Genomic DNA, 15295 nt, shown 5'->3' with positions numbered 1-15295 from the left:
TCTGAGCAATCCAACAGAAATGCAGCGTGAAAAACATCTTTGATGAAAAATACATTTAGTTTGTAAATGCTGTGAGAATAGGGTGCTTCTGCCAGAATTTAAACTGTGTTTAGTGTACTTCGAATGTAACGTGTTGGGGTCTGTTACGAGTTTTGAGTTGTTTCATGAATGTGGCCCTTTATGAGCTGTAAAAAAGGTGTCTGGTTTCCTGCTTTACTACCGTGATCACTGCAGTGTCAGCGATCAGTGGCGCATTATTTTGGCCCGTGATGGTGTAGTCTGTGAGCATTTTCTTCCGTGGTGCTCTTCAGAGCTCTCCCAATTCTGTTTTTCTCCTGCAAGTTTCCTCCGATGGTTCTGTCAATTATTGATGAGCTCTGCACTTGGAGCATTTGTTCGCGATGAATAATTTCAAAGACAAATGAAAGAGCTTGCTGCAAATTTAATGTCTTGCCCTTTGGTAGTGGTTTATATTACTTTCTCAGAATGGTGTGCTGGGAAAAACAAGTCAGAGCAAAAGCTGCTTGCTTGGAGTTTTATGCGTTACATGTATTTCTTTGCTGAAGCTGCGATAGGTGACGTAGCTGGGGCGACCGGGAATGGTTTACTGTTGTGCAATTGGCACGCAGAAAGACCAAATATTCCTTCTCAGCTAGTATTTTGTGCATCAGTATTTTGTTTTATTTTCAGATGTTAAAGGACGTACATTTAGCAGGAGGAATTACAAGAGACTGTTTCAAACTAAAAAAGTCTGCTTTAATACGTACTCTGTCCTATGAAAAGGAAGTAGTTTGTTAGGATGATGTCCCCTCTGACTCTTCCAGAGATGATTGGCTTATTTATTTTCATTGCATACTGAAAGGATAATGGTGTGTCCTTACAGATGTAATTAGATCTAAAATGAGGATTACTTAATTTTATGGTGGGCCTGAGTATTAGGCACAATTAAAACTATCAAATTACATGCCTTTTTCTTAAAAATGAAAGGTCTGATCCCTAGCTGCATCATGGCGGATTCTCTTTCTCCTCTCTGTCGCCCTGCCCAAGATGTGCTTGGTGGAGGAAGGGATGCTGTTAGGACAGCGGGGGAATACGCTGAATTAACAAGTCTCCTGGACATTCTGAACCTGCAGCGTTTGTGTACAGCATCAGCCACAACCTAGTACCCGCGGCCTTCATCACCCCCGGCGGGAAGGTGGAAACGCCGCCTGCCCCGTCGCGGGTCGGAGTCATCTCCGAGGCTGAAGTCAGTAGTCCAGAATGGATGGTGTGGCCTTTCCTTCCCTTTCTTCCCAGCACCAGGCACCATTTGTGATGAACTGTTCCAACTGCAGAATATGCCAAGTACTACAAGGTAAATTAAAAATTTTAATCAGCTTAGTGTTGCATTAGATTGACAGATCCCTGGGGTTTTAAACCTGGGCCCTACCTACCACATACTTTTTTTTCCCAGTGTCATTTAATTTTCATTTTTTAAATCTGTAATTGACCCAGGTTCTCAGACTGGCCAGAGTGTTTGTGTCATTTTGGCACTGCTTTCTTTGGAAACCACAAATTTTGCCAGAGGAAAGCAGTAAAAGTGATTTCAAAATTTGTCATCAGATTGAACTTCTGTGATCTGTCCTTTTTCCAGTGAAAAAACAAGGCTGAACTAAAAATACTGAGCTATGAACTTTAATATAGTTCACTGTTGATTAAGCCACTGTCACGCTATATATTTTCAAGATAAACAGTGTGAAGAGAGACTTAATGGGGTTTAAAAGCTAGATAAAAGCTTTTTCAGTATTAAAGCTAGCATTATCTTTTAAGTAAATAGCTCCCTATCTTAGTCTGCGACATCTACTGTTTTGCCATTTGTTTGTTTAAATTTTCATGATTAATGGGTTACTCTAGTTTTCCGAGAGTTTTGCAAGAAATTAGGATTAAAGTGGAATGTTTTTGCAAACCCTGTAGGTAAAATATCTTCCCTCTTAGAGAAAACTTGGAAAAATGGCAGCTGTCATGTAGAAGAGTACTATGCAGAACCAAAGAACGAGAGACTCCAGATGTTTCCTGGACACACGTTTTTGTTTTGCCTATAAATAGCAATCTGTGTTTAAAGTTCTGATTCTTTGCAGAAAAAGCTGCTGATACTTAATGGAAAACTTTGTACCATATTCTGTTTAGAACGAGGTCTGGTTTTATATAATATTTTTTGTGTTTTCCATCTTTTATATTGTGACATGACAGACCTTTATATAGACAGATATTAATCTGTTTTCTCTGCTTAGTCTCTCCGTGAGAACCTGCAACCCACTTTTCTGTAACAGCAAATGTAGCTTTCGGTCTTGATCTTGGGCAGGTGGAGGTGCTGGGAAGGCTCGACTTTGCTGGTGCCCCACTTCCTAAACTAGTCAACGTTTGCTCTGCCAATTAAGACAGTTATTCTGTTTTTTTGTAAGAATATGGAGCAGAGAGCATCTTTCTCCCCTGAACTAAACCACTCAACCCGTTTGGTGTGACGTGAAGCGAAGGCACTTGCTGCATAACGTTTAGCCGTTCTGCAGGAATCTGTGTTAGAAGACTCCAGATTTTACAAATATGGTACATTAACTTGCTTGGAGTTGTTTGCCTTTTCTGTGTACGTTTAATTACGCACCCTATTTCAGGGGGAGGATGTCAGCTATCCTGTTTGTTGGTACTTCCTTTTTGATGTTATTATCTTGTTTGTGTTTGTCAGCAGTAAGAATAACTTTTTAAAAATAGTTTTGTCCCTACTTTGTAGTAGGAAAAAGGCAGGGAGGGGAAGAAATACTATTTAATGTTATTTGGGACTTAATTTTCTGAACACATTCCTTGCTCCTTGGAAGTGTTGATACTGCCATTCTTGTAAAACTGTATGGTATTCTGCTTTAAAATACAACTGAAAATTGCTTTTGACCTTTTGGATTAACTCCTACTTGAACAATCCAAAAATTGGTTGGATCTCATCTTTATGAGCCAAACAATCTGAAGTTACATAGGCTATTTAATCGGTAAAACCATCGATACCTAGAAGGTTTCCAAGTATTCCAGAAGAAACTCTCTGAAAATAGAAAAAGTATAAATATGGTGAGATAACATAGAAATATGTGTGTTACGTAGATATGGATGTATAGGTGGATGTGTGATGCTACAGAAAGGTAGCTTCAGAATTAGTAAGAAGATGTCTCTATTTGCAGTAGTCTCTGATACGCTGTTACACATTTTAAAGTAGATTTTTCAATTAATAACACTTCCTTCCATTTGCAACTTAATCATAGTTCATGGTGGTAAAAGTGCCAAATTCACTATTAAAACACTCTAAACTAAGTGCAGTCGAATAGGTAGGGAATCACTCTTAATAACTAAATGAGCCTGAAAGGGACTGGTAAGAAATGCAGTGGTGAAGCAGGGTGCAAGACACAGTAACGCTCGTCAGAAAGAAAATAAGGAAAACAAGACCGAGCATTTTTAATCTGTTTTCTCCTCTCAGTAGGACCTGTGAGTATCCCGATTAAAGAGTGTTGCAGTGTGTGCAATCTTTTCTTTAGTCTTGCGTGCTGTGATAATTAAGTGCAAGAAATGAGCAGTAGTATCCAAAAAAGCAAAATCCCCCTAAACTAGCCCGACGCAGATAAGCAACTTTGTGAATTTTAAATTTAACCTACATCAGCTGCGTATTGTAGGAGTTGAGACAGTGGGGTTGTGTTGGATACTCTTGTATATATTTATAGCACTCAGAAAGGCAAGGACCTTTTCATTTATCTGATAGCTATGACGTGATGTTGTAGAGCACTGCAGCCTGGATAGTATGAAACTAATTTGGATCGTCTTTCAAATCGATTTTCATTGATGTTGAGGTCAATGCTTAGCCACAAGTTGAAACCTTTTCTTCGCCTCAGGCAAATACACGTATAATGAAGTACCAAATCTGACATGAAGCAGTTCCCCTGGAAAGCCAAGAGGGGGGGAAAAAAACAGGGAGAAAAACTAAGCTGCGGTCACCCCCCGCCGTAACCTTGTCTCTGAGCGTTACGCGCCGCCGCGCAGCGGAAGTGGGCTTGCGCTTCCGCCTGCCCGCGTAGCAGTCTGGCTTAATCTTGCCCGATTTGCGAGGAGTCATTTTTGGTGGCAGTTTTGAGGTGGTGCCAGAGCTCCCAAAGATGCTGTGTGTCACTAGACCTGCACACGCGTGCGCGCATGTGTGTATATGTATATATACACACATATATATACACACATGCATATATCTGTGTGTGTGTGTGTGTGTGTGTATATATATGTATTTTTTAAAGATGCTCTTGGAGGTGGAAGGGATATGGCAATAGGGAGGTTACTAAGTCAATTTAATTTTCTGATTTTCTATTTTCATTTACCAAGAGTGTGTCAAACTCTGTTATGGGCTGCCCATTTCCTATGGAATAGTTTCATTTGTAGTTGTCTTTGCCTGTATGGAAAGGAGCACAAGGCATTCAGCTCTGCGAGCCGTCTCGACCGCTCCAAGCTGTGCAGAGGGGAGCAAGCCCTTCCTGGAGGCTCAGGAATTAAAACGTGGAGGTTTGGGGACCTCCCTAACGGCATGTGATGAGGTGTGGGCAGGCCGGGGAGTCGGACTCCGTGTGTGACAGTTAATGTGTATCTGCAAACAAGTTTGTTTGTAAAGATGGGAAAATGGGTTTTCTTTGCATCAGTCGTAATGATTGAGTAACACTGTAAAGAAAACCTCCGAGTTACAGAATTATATTTAATTGACAGTGATTCTTGAAACGTATTTTAAGAAAATACACTTGACTTCAGTCCAGTTAATTTTTTTAGTTGGATTGTTTCTAAACTGCTTATTAATTTAGCTGTACTTAAATGTTACGTAGCTTTTGGCTTTTAATATAGACGTTAACATAACGGAGTAACCTAACTGAGCCATGAGTTTAAATGCATGGAGCATGCTTCTGCAGCTTTAAACGCAAACACTGTCTCATGGCATTTTTTCAGTAATATCCCTTTAATAAAAGGAATAACGTATTTTTTGTGGTTTCCTATTATTTTATCATTATAGTTTTTTTTTAATCTCCCATGCCAGAGGGCTTGTATTGAACTGGGTTCACTGCCGTCTTCTACTGGTGAAAGTAGCTGCTTTAATGTGTCTCATGGTTATTCCTTGTTCCTAATGCGATGGCAAAGCAGCGATTTCCCGTTTGAACTGCTGCCTGGCATAAATGTCAGAGGTGCCAAGAAGGGCAGTGTTGGTTCGCTTTTGATTTGCATATTTAAACAGCTTCTAATGTGGTTTTGTCATGCCAAATGTATGCAGAGAGTCAGAGATTTTGTTTGGGTCACTTTTGAAAGTCAAGTGTTTTGGTAAGAGGCCGCTGTGAGGTGGCGGCGTTGCCTGTGTAGGCAGGTGACCTCCCCGCCGTAGTCAGAGCAGAAGTGGAATAAGCTCGACAGATTGGTAAGTCCGGGGTGGGTGTGAGCTGCCCTGTTGTCCTCTGAGGGGAGAAAACAACCGATTTTTCCTCTACAGTGCCTATAGAACGTGCTGGAGAAATGTGTAGCTACAGTGGGAATTAGTATATAAAAAAACTGATACAACCTGAAACTCAGTTAGGGTTGTTTTTTGTGCTCTGAGCTGCCTTTGCACTGGCTACTCGTTATTGGTACGACCTGTATGTGAGCAGGTTAATACTTTCTCGTGCCAGTACTGTATTGACCTGAATCTTAGGTGACACTGAATCTGAAGCAAATTTCAGTTTTGAAACAAGAGGAAGAAAACAAGCCAAAATGTAAAGGAAAACGTGAAGCCTCTTGATGATTTCCACCCAGCCTCATAGATCCCAGTTGCGGGCCGCGCTCTAGAGCATGGTCCTTCCCTTGCGGTACGCAGCAGTTGCCCTGCTGTCTCGGCTGTTGAGAGAGGGGCTTAAAGGGCTTCAGGGCTTGTGCTGAAACAGGGAATCCATGTAGGCTGAAAATGCTCATTTTGCTTGAGAATTAGCTTTGTCATTAGAGTGGGCTAGGGCTAGTTTCGCTCTCTTTCCTCCTTTTTCCCCATTAGTTTGTGATTTTATTAAAGACTTCTGCTCATAAGCTCACGTACTGACGACTCATTATCAGCCCAGCTAGCACCTGCTTAAAGCTGCTTCTAGCCGCGTGCAGCACTGCTCGGAGGCCGCGGCCCCTCTGTGCTGCATCCCCTCTCTCTGTAACCGGGAGAAGGTGCGAGCGAGAGGATTAAAGAGCTATCCCCTCCCGTATCCGCGTCCCCGAATTGCTCGGGGCTGGCACGCGCCTCGCGGCAGACTGCAGAGCTGCCTTCCCAGGACCTGCCGCCCGTGGTGGCGGTGCTTGCTCAGCAGGGACCGGGGTGGCTGCAGCTCCGGCGGCTGTCTGCGATCGTCCGATACACTGCAGAAGGTCTGGTGAGGAGATACTCACCAAGTGTCGTCCAAACTGTAGGTGAACAGTTTTTCACAAATTTCTCTTAAACAAACAGAGTAGAAGGAAATCTTATGTGCAGTGATATACAAGCGTTATATAACTTTTATTATCAGTACAGTGCTTTGCCACCTCCACAGTGATTTCAATTTTAGCAATAAAAATGCTTGACGTACAGTAATTGCTTATTTGTGGATATTAGCACTTGAGGCTTGCAGATAAGGGACTTGATACCTAGACATTAATATGCACTATTGCATATGTGCAGAAATCAAACTGGCTCTGACAGAGCCAGAGATGAAACCATGTGCTCGTATGCCTGTCCTTTCCCCTAGCTGTTTGAGTGGCCTTCATCTTCTGCAATGTGCTGTCTCCCGAGGCTGGAGTAAAGACTTTAAGATCAAGTTGAAAAATGATGTTGATGATACTCCCAACAACCGAGAGAGCCAGAGTCATCTTCAGTCTTCTAGTCCGATGTCAATGCTGAGTGATGTGTAGGGCTGTCAAGTCAACATAGGCAGTGGTCTGTAGGTTTCCCACCTAAAGAATGGAGAAGACTGAATTATTGTCCCCTTTGTATAATTATTTTCATGTCTTCTATTCCTGTCATTGCATCGTCTCTGTAGTTCGCTGATCCTTTTCTAATCTATAACGGGGTTGTTGATCTTAATGCATCTGGAAGATGAGTGGTTCAAAAAGTAGGTGCTTCAGAATATCAGGGCACCTTCCCAGTAAAGAAAATGTACAAGCAATGTTGTCACAGAACATACGGATACAAATGCATTGAAGGTATCAAACGATTGCTTGAGTTATGTAGCTGCCATCGAGGAGAGGATCTGGGAGTAACTGAATGGGTGCTTTTACTTATTGGAAATGTTACAGTTGACCGGAGATCTTGCTGAAGTATTCCTGTCTGCATTATTGGAAGAATGCCACAGTTCAAGAAGATTAGGGACAGATGTTTCCTTTTTCAAGAAATAATAGGCACACTTCAACAACTACAAGCTTAAGAATCATTTTAAAATAAATGTTTTGGCAAATCATAATCTGTGTACTGCTTCAAGACACCTCTTCCTTGTTAGAACTCAAACAGTGAAACAAAGCAGATAAACTTACTTGCTATTACAGCATTTTCTTTTTATGTTAATATTTTCCTCACAGCAAGCAATAAAGATGCTAATGGTTAGGATGCATTAGGCAGCACCTAGGTAGTTGTGAATTTTGTGAGGATTGTTTTGTAGAGCTGGAGTCACTCAGCTTGTAAATGAAAAATCAGCCAACTCTCTGGAGGGCAACCATTTCTTGAAATCTTAAGTAAAGCAGTTACAGTGATCATCTCATCTTTTGATTTCCAAAAGGAGGTTTATTTTCAGAATTTGTAAAAGCATGACTAAGAGACACTGACTGGATAGACAGCTAGTTGGTCGGTGACACTGCGGTAAACTAATCTTTCAACTTCTACTTTTATATACAAAGATTACTTTAAGAATACATTTGTCTTTTTAAGCAGTAACTATGGGGGGGGTATGCTTCTTGTGATGAAGATTTCAAGGCACTTGATAAAAATTGAATTATGTTTTATGGTACCATCAATTAAAGTAGATAAGATTGTAATCAAGGAATGAAATGTGCTACTTTTCCCATTTTCTGCAGTTTCACATTAGTTTTTCACATCCATCTGACAATAATGAAGTGAAGTATTGTTTGTTAGAAGCAGACCTAATGTGCTTGCAGAATTTGCCCAATGAGTTGGTGATAGAGCCAGAAATATTTGAATTTCTGATCAAGGTTTACCCACAGGAGGGTTTTTAATCCTTTACAAATACATACGTATCTCTAACAGGGGAAACATGATCAAATACCATATCTAAAAACTAGCAAACCAGAAGGAGCTTGAAAAAAATTAGCTTGCTAAATTGATAAATCTGTGAATTATATTTTTGCTTGTATCATTAGGTAGTGCCTATACTGTTTTCTGCAAAAAAAAAAAAAATGAAGTGTTCCTGAATAAATTGGATAACATGCCTTTTACTTGGTGTGCAGTATTTTCATGACCTCTGCAGAGGCCAGCCTTCCTAAGGAATAGCTATTAGAAACAACATGAACAAACCTAAGGCAACGTCTATCGCTACCAAAATTCTCTTCAATCTTCAGTAGAAGGAAGTTAGATATCATATTTGCTAAAGCTTGTGTGGCCCAACTACAGTCTAAAATACAATAAAACTGAAATTGAAATGCTGTTTTATCTACAAATAGATGCACATGGCTCTTCATGCAAAGCACACATCATATGCAAGAAACAGAATCATCTGCTGGTGTGCAGTGCTCCGTATCTCTCGTGGGAAATTGGGGAGCTTTCAGAGTAAGTGTTTAAGGGTAACTCTGAATTCACAGCAATTCACAGCATACCATGCCAATGTCAAAAATTAAGCCAGTGCATTCAGAGATTGACCATCTTGCCAGTAGCACAGGCAGCATTTTTCTTTTGAGAACAACTTTTGGAAAGAGAATGACAAAGGAAGGGCAATAAATTATGTATCAATAGTATACAAGAGAAGGAGAGTGTACAGAGAAGGAGAAGAAAAATAAAACACAAAGATAGTAAAGGTCATAGATATTCTTTGTTTTTGAGAATGAGAGAGTGTATACAGAATTCATTGTTTCATATCTGATCCCATATTGCTGTGAATTTTAACAGAAAAATGTCATTTGGTCTGTTGTTGATTGATGGCTCAATTCTCTTAAGATCTGAGCTCTTTCTGCCTTTCCTGTGTGAATGCTACAATATCTCTTCCTTTTTTATGGCCACATATAGAATAGTATTTGTACCAGTAACTCTTCTACTGTAGTATTACCTTTCTCCTGTGCAGTCTTTAAGAATCTTGGAGTTATGTTCTGCAGGCCCAAGTCTGTCTTGTCTGGTGTCTCATAACTAAGAATGATCAGCAGCAGATTTTGGGAAGGTTATGAACCTCATGCTGGGCACCTGATCAGTCTGACCTCGTCAGGTCTTCTCCTCCTCCCAAGTGGTTTTAAGATTGATTTAAACACTGCAAGAAATACAGTGGTAGGCTTTCAAAATTAACCTAATTCTGGATACCCTTGAGAATCATATAAACAGTAATAGTAATCGTAGACTATATAATGCCCAGCTCACCAATCCAGTTCTGGTTGTGGTGTGTCTAAAAGGATTAATGTTCCTGCCTGCAAGCTGTTCAATAATTAGAGGATTAGATATTTAGAAGCGATGGATAATTTTGTGTTGGCATGGATTTCGGTTATAGTAGGTGCTTCCCGAGGATCCTGTCTTGGGAGTTCCTCAAAATCTGGGGCATGAGCAGCTAGCTGCCCACCACGAGTCAAAAATAAATGGAGAAGAATGGGGGCTTGTGTGGTAAGAGAAGATGTCTAGTTCCTTGTGCAGAGTTCTGCCAATAATTCAGAGTATTATGCTGAGAAGAGAGGAGTTACTCTGACCCTAAATTTAGATCGAGGCTTCACCTGCCAGCTGCGCAGGACTGCTCAGATCTGAGCTATTGGTTTGGCCTTGTGTCCAGCAAAACTGCTCTATCCTCCTGGCTGGAGAAACCAGTTTTGCCCAAGCAGCAATAAACACAGCTGATGACAATGCAGAATTTGCAAAGTTCAGTTCACCAGTGTATTTAGTGACCTAACTTAAACACAATTTTCCCTTTAAATGTCTTGATATGTAACTGCTAAAAAAAAGAAAAAAGGAAAAAATCTCTCAAGAGTAATCATCTGTTTTTTTCTGTTTCTGTTTTTCTGTTAATATGTACTCTTTGAGTATTACATGCTCTCAACTGAATCAAAGCTGATGATTGAGAGAAAAGCTATTTATAGAAAAGAGCTGAACCAAACTACAAGGTAGATACTGCAAAAATGCTACAGAAGAACTGAGCATGGACCAAGCAGTTTTTATTCCAGATTTGCAGAAGGAAGAGCTATTGATTTTATTTCAGATACTGGTTGGTAGGGAACCTGGGATATTGTGTTGGATCGCACATTGACTGTGAGCGTTATGATGCATATGGAGAAGGGATGAAGGGATGAAGCACAGGTGAGGCAATCTGATGAAAAATCAGCTGTTTGAACCTCAGCAGACATGCAGAGCATTTAAGTGCGCCCAGTCCAATAAATCGGTACTAACTCTCAGGATACAAATCATGGTTTTGCTTTTGCTTGTAACATATGTATTGTTGCAAACTCAAAAGAACTTTAATCAGATTACCGAGATAAGCCCTGGGAAGTTAAGAAGTTCAGTACGAAAATTGCCTACCCGTATGCACAATGATACAGTTTTAATGACGCACAGTCCTGGAGTATTGGTTTCTTCTTCACAGCATCCCTGCCTGGCTGCTTACAAAATGAGTAGTGGTTATCTAATGAGTAGGTTATCTAATGAGTAGGGGTTTTTTCCTTATTATTTTTCACTGTGTGGCCTCATACCTTGCTATGTACTGTTCAGACCAGGATTTGAGGATGAAGTTATTATTTTCCTCTTTGGCATTTCTACAGGATTCATCACTACAGTATTTCAGTGCTTCAGATGTTAATTGATTTTCATAACACCCTACTGAGAAGAGGAATTATTATTAACCAGGGAAATGGAGCACAAGGAGATTGGGGTCAGAAGTACTGCTAAGGTTGAGTGCCAAGTTTGAAACACCTGTGACCTGATTTTTCTTTCCTTTTTTTTTTTTTTTTTTCTTGGCAGTATTCACATAAAACTTCCAAAGTGAAACTCCAGCTTCCTTTAACTGCAACTGTAAGGAATTCTGCATTTCTCTATGAAGTGCAGGGTTTCAATACAGGCAGCTATATAATAAAAGACACTCAGCTGACCACTTAGGAAATTTTTTTATTTAAGAGACTTGCCTGTTTTCACACAGGAGCTTCTGTGTAGAGGCATGGAGAGAACCTGTATCTTAAGGGACAGCACTGAGATGTGGCCTACGAGATTTTTTTTTTCTTCTGCTGCACTCTTGTGCTTCATACCATGCTTACCTTGCAATTCTTGCAGCAAGTGAAAAAGTAAGCAAGGCACTACTTACAGGAGTCTCTTCTACCGTGTAACCCTAACTCATCTCCAGAGTGGGTACATTCAGGACAATAAATGAGCAGAGGTCGTTTTGGAGTGTGTGAGAAATGTTCTTAATTAAAAAATAGTTCATAATGTGCACACGCAAAAGTTTTCCTATAATTCTTGAGTGCCTCCATAACCTTAATTTCTTCTAACATAGTTTCTGTATTTGAATACCCAACAGTCTGTTTTCTGACATCATATGCCACATCTTAGCCAGGTCGTGACTTGGTCCTTTCTTGTCTTTTTTTCATTAACAATTAACTAATCATGACTTTCAAAAGAAAAAAAATCTTCTGAAAACTTGTAACCTGATCTGATGTGATGCCCCTGGGAAGAGGGCTATAAACAAATTGTATTTTGAAAAACGTAGAAACTTAACCAAAATATTTTTCATGTATTTTACAATGTAGCTGTACACTGATCTTCGCTCTGGACTCTTTTATTGTTTTTGTTAGAGCACGGGTTTATTGTATTTCAGATTAATGTTGTCTTTTCAGAATAAGTTAATTTTCATACCTTTTATCCTTGTTTTTATTGTAGGACCATTTAATTATTTTATTTAGAAACATCTATTCTTCATAATGCTGAAAGAATACTCCACTTCCAACTCCTTTCTTTTAACTTAGAAATAAATGAATTTGCATTTAGACCTTTACGCATAAATATGTTTTGGCCTTAACTTGGACACCTACCTTGTAAACTTTTGCACAGTCAATAATATTCTGTACTCACAGATAAAAAAGACAGAAAAGACATAACCTCTTTTCTTGATAGAAAAAAACATCTGTGCACTGAACATGGTGGCCTTTCTGTAACTGTCTTTAAAACGTTTAGTTCTTTTCAAGTTTGTGCTGAAGAATTAATAGGAAAAGTGGTAATATTGATTTGAGAAAATCTGACTTAGAGAAAGATGAAAGGGTATGAGAAAGCAAGTCGTGCGCTGAATGTAAGAAGAAGGAGAAGGTCTTGGAACAAAATACCGATCATTTCTAACTCACATTTTTTTTGTGAAAGGTTTCACTGGAGTCTTTATTCACTATATAGACTGCAAAGCTTAAATGTTTCAGGTATTTTTTAGGACCACTTAAAATTAGAGAAAGAAAAGGTTTTGTATCAGCATTCTTGAGATTAATCAAGGTTGTAAAACTTGAAAAAGGGTATTTCGGACAGTGTATTACAAATACATTGTGGGGTTCAACATCACAACTCAGTTTTAAAAATCTGTACTCTAATTTGGCTTGTTTGTATTTAACTTTGTCGGAGTGTAAGCTCTGGAGCGAGTTAAGGCTGCCTGAATCCCCTCCGAGGAATTGCCTCGCGTTGCTTGGTGGAGAGCATGCATGCAGTAGGATCGCCCGTGTCCCAAGGAAGTTTTAAAGGGAAACTAGAAATCCTCGTGTGAGAGTCTGTGGCTCCCTTCACAAGTCTAGTCCAAGCACTTGGAGACGTGATGGGCAGCTCTCTACAAAGCGTTCCCTGTCAATGAGAGAGGAGAAAGCTCCCTTTAAGCTCCTTGCGCCCCAGGCGGTGTGGCCCGCGCCTCTGCAGCGCGTACTGCAGGCGTGAGCGCGGAGCCCCCTCGCGCAGGCCGGGACTGATTTTTCCCAGGTAACAAGAGCAGTGCGATCTGATGCCTGCTACTATTGCTAGAAGGAAAGTTTAATTATTCTTAGCAGTTACGCCTTGTTATTTTTCCCGAGAAGTTCTTCAGCACCAATAGGAGGAAATCTGTAAAAGCTTGCATATTCTTCCCAAGTTCCCACTCTCTGTGTGTGCTAATGGTTCTCCTGAAGTTTTACAGTGATCCTGTAGAAGTCAAGGGCTTAGAGCTGTGTAAAATGTGATACCAGATTGTTCTTCCTGAAGTATTTCTAACATAGTTCTCTTTTCAGGCTGAATTTTTGGAGTGTTGACGTGAGGCCACTAAGTTGTAGTCTGCAGTATGAGTCCAGCAGTTTGATAGCTACAGTCATTGCTGAGCTGAATTCCTACTTGACTTGGTTTTATCAATTGGTGTTGGAAGTTGAACAGACTTTTAAATGGACTAAGTAACCGTATTCTACCTCTAGATCTTAAATTGCATTTAAGGCATTTCATAGTGTGTAACAAAATTGTTAGATCAATCTAAGAGAGGAATACTGCAGCTATTGAATTTCCCGTGTGTTTGAAAGCCGTGTAAATGAAAATGCTCATTAAAGAAGTCTGGTTAGCAAACTGCTCATTATTTAGATTTTTATTCTTTGTTTTGTCGCATGCTGTTTAGACTGTGTGGTTACTTTTGGTTGTTCATAGTTACATGATGCTTAGACATCCTGAAAATTGTGATGGGAACCTGATGAAAGGATTCAGCACAAAAGCATGTTTATTTTCTCCATCAGTGCCAGGTAGTCTAATAAAAAGCTTTGGAAGCTTTCCCTTCCCTAGCAAAGGCAAAGCAACTGGAATTTAGGACACCAGTAAGGGAACATTCATGGTAAAGATTCATAGCAAACACGAACATGAACAAGAAACCACCTAAACTTGGGAGAGTCCCTGGTAGCTGACTCCAGCATGTTTGAAGTGGGATAGTTTTTTTTTTTTTTTTTTTTTTTTTCCCCTTTTTTTTTGGGATGATCCTGGATTATGAACTCTGCAGTCTGAGGGCTTAGACGCTTCTGTGTAACAAATAGCTATGCTTTGTTTTCAAGGCAAAAGTACTTATAAAGGATTTATTTTCTGCTTTAAGTCACATGTGAGAATTCTGTTGTTTTTTTCCTTTAGGATTACAAAAGTAATAGAGAAAAGCAGTGTTTGGCATTTACCAACCTAAAGATACTATCTCACATTGAGAGTAATTGTAACCTGAAGATAACTGAGTTGTCTTTGTAGATGTAACCCTGACAATGTGCTACCATTTCTGATACACAGAGGAGAATTTCCCGGGTCTGACTGCAACCATTTCTAATCTTTCCAATTTCCAATGTTAATAAAAATACAATATTCTAAGCAGTTTCTTCCTTATGTACAGAGCTAGGTGTATCTAGGGAACAATTCAGTTGCCTAAACATTGGCATCTAGTGTCATTTTAAATGTCTTTGGATATGCAGATCATCCACATGGAGCTTGCAGAGATGATGCAGCATTTGCGGGAGACTTGACTCCTTCTGCAGTGGCTGCTGCTTGCCAGGCAAGGGCACCTCAGTGCTTCTAAAATGGCTTTCAACGCCCCTCTTTAGGCACCTGAACTTATCTCTGATTGCTAGTCAGTGTGAAAATGTAATTGCGTTGGAGATGTTCTGACAGCAAGGAAATGCATGGGATTTCTCTGACAACCTAACACTTTATTTTTCTATTTTTGTTCTTTTAAGGACTTCTCAGGGGTAAACTTTGAACATTTCCAAGTAATAGTTCTAATTTGTAATCAACACTATTTTTCTGTTAGATTGGTATATGTTGAAAATTGGTACCTCTGAGGTTACAAGAAAGGTACAGTTCAATTTTCTTTTTTTTTCTTTCTTTTTTTTTTTTTTTTTTTAATAGAGAAATACAGTAAGCATATGTTCTGTAGGAAAAAAGCAACTGTGATTAAATAGCTACTCATTTCCTATGAGTTTTAAAGTTGGACTGTGAGCCTGAAGGACAGAAAACATGCCACGTTGCTCTTGTTAAGCAGTCAAATTATTACTGCAGTTGAGACTAGAGGTTTTTCAGTTTCTTCTCAAATGCATTTTTGGAGGATGAGTCAGTAAAGCAGTTATCTAATGTATCCATGTTGACTGC

General features: G+C 39.8%; 1 protein-coding gene across 3 annotated transcripts in view; it reads left to right on the top strand.

The window, feature by feature from the left end:
• RABGAP1L (RAB GTPase activating protein 1 like) overlaps nucleotides 1–15295 on the top strand; it is a 239259-nt gene that overhangs the window by 120200 nt on the left and 103764 nt on the right. The gene's annotated exons all lie outside the window — the stretch shown is intronic.

This window comes from Rhea pennata, chromosome 8, assembly GCF_028389875.1.
Source record: "Rhea pennata isolate bPtePen1 chromosome 8, bPtePen1.pri, whole genome shotgun sequence".
NCBI lineage: Eukaryota > Metazoa > Chordata > Aves > Rheiformes > Rheidae > Rhea > Rhea pennata.
Note: the sequence above shows the minus strand (reverse complement) of the source record. Positions and strands in the feature narration are given on the sequence as shown.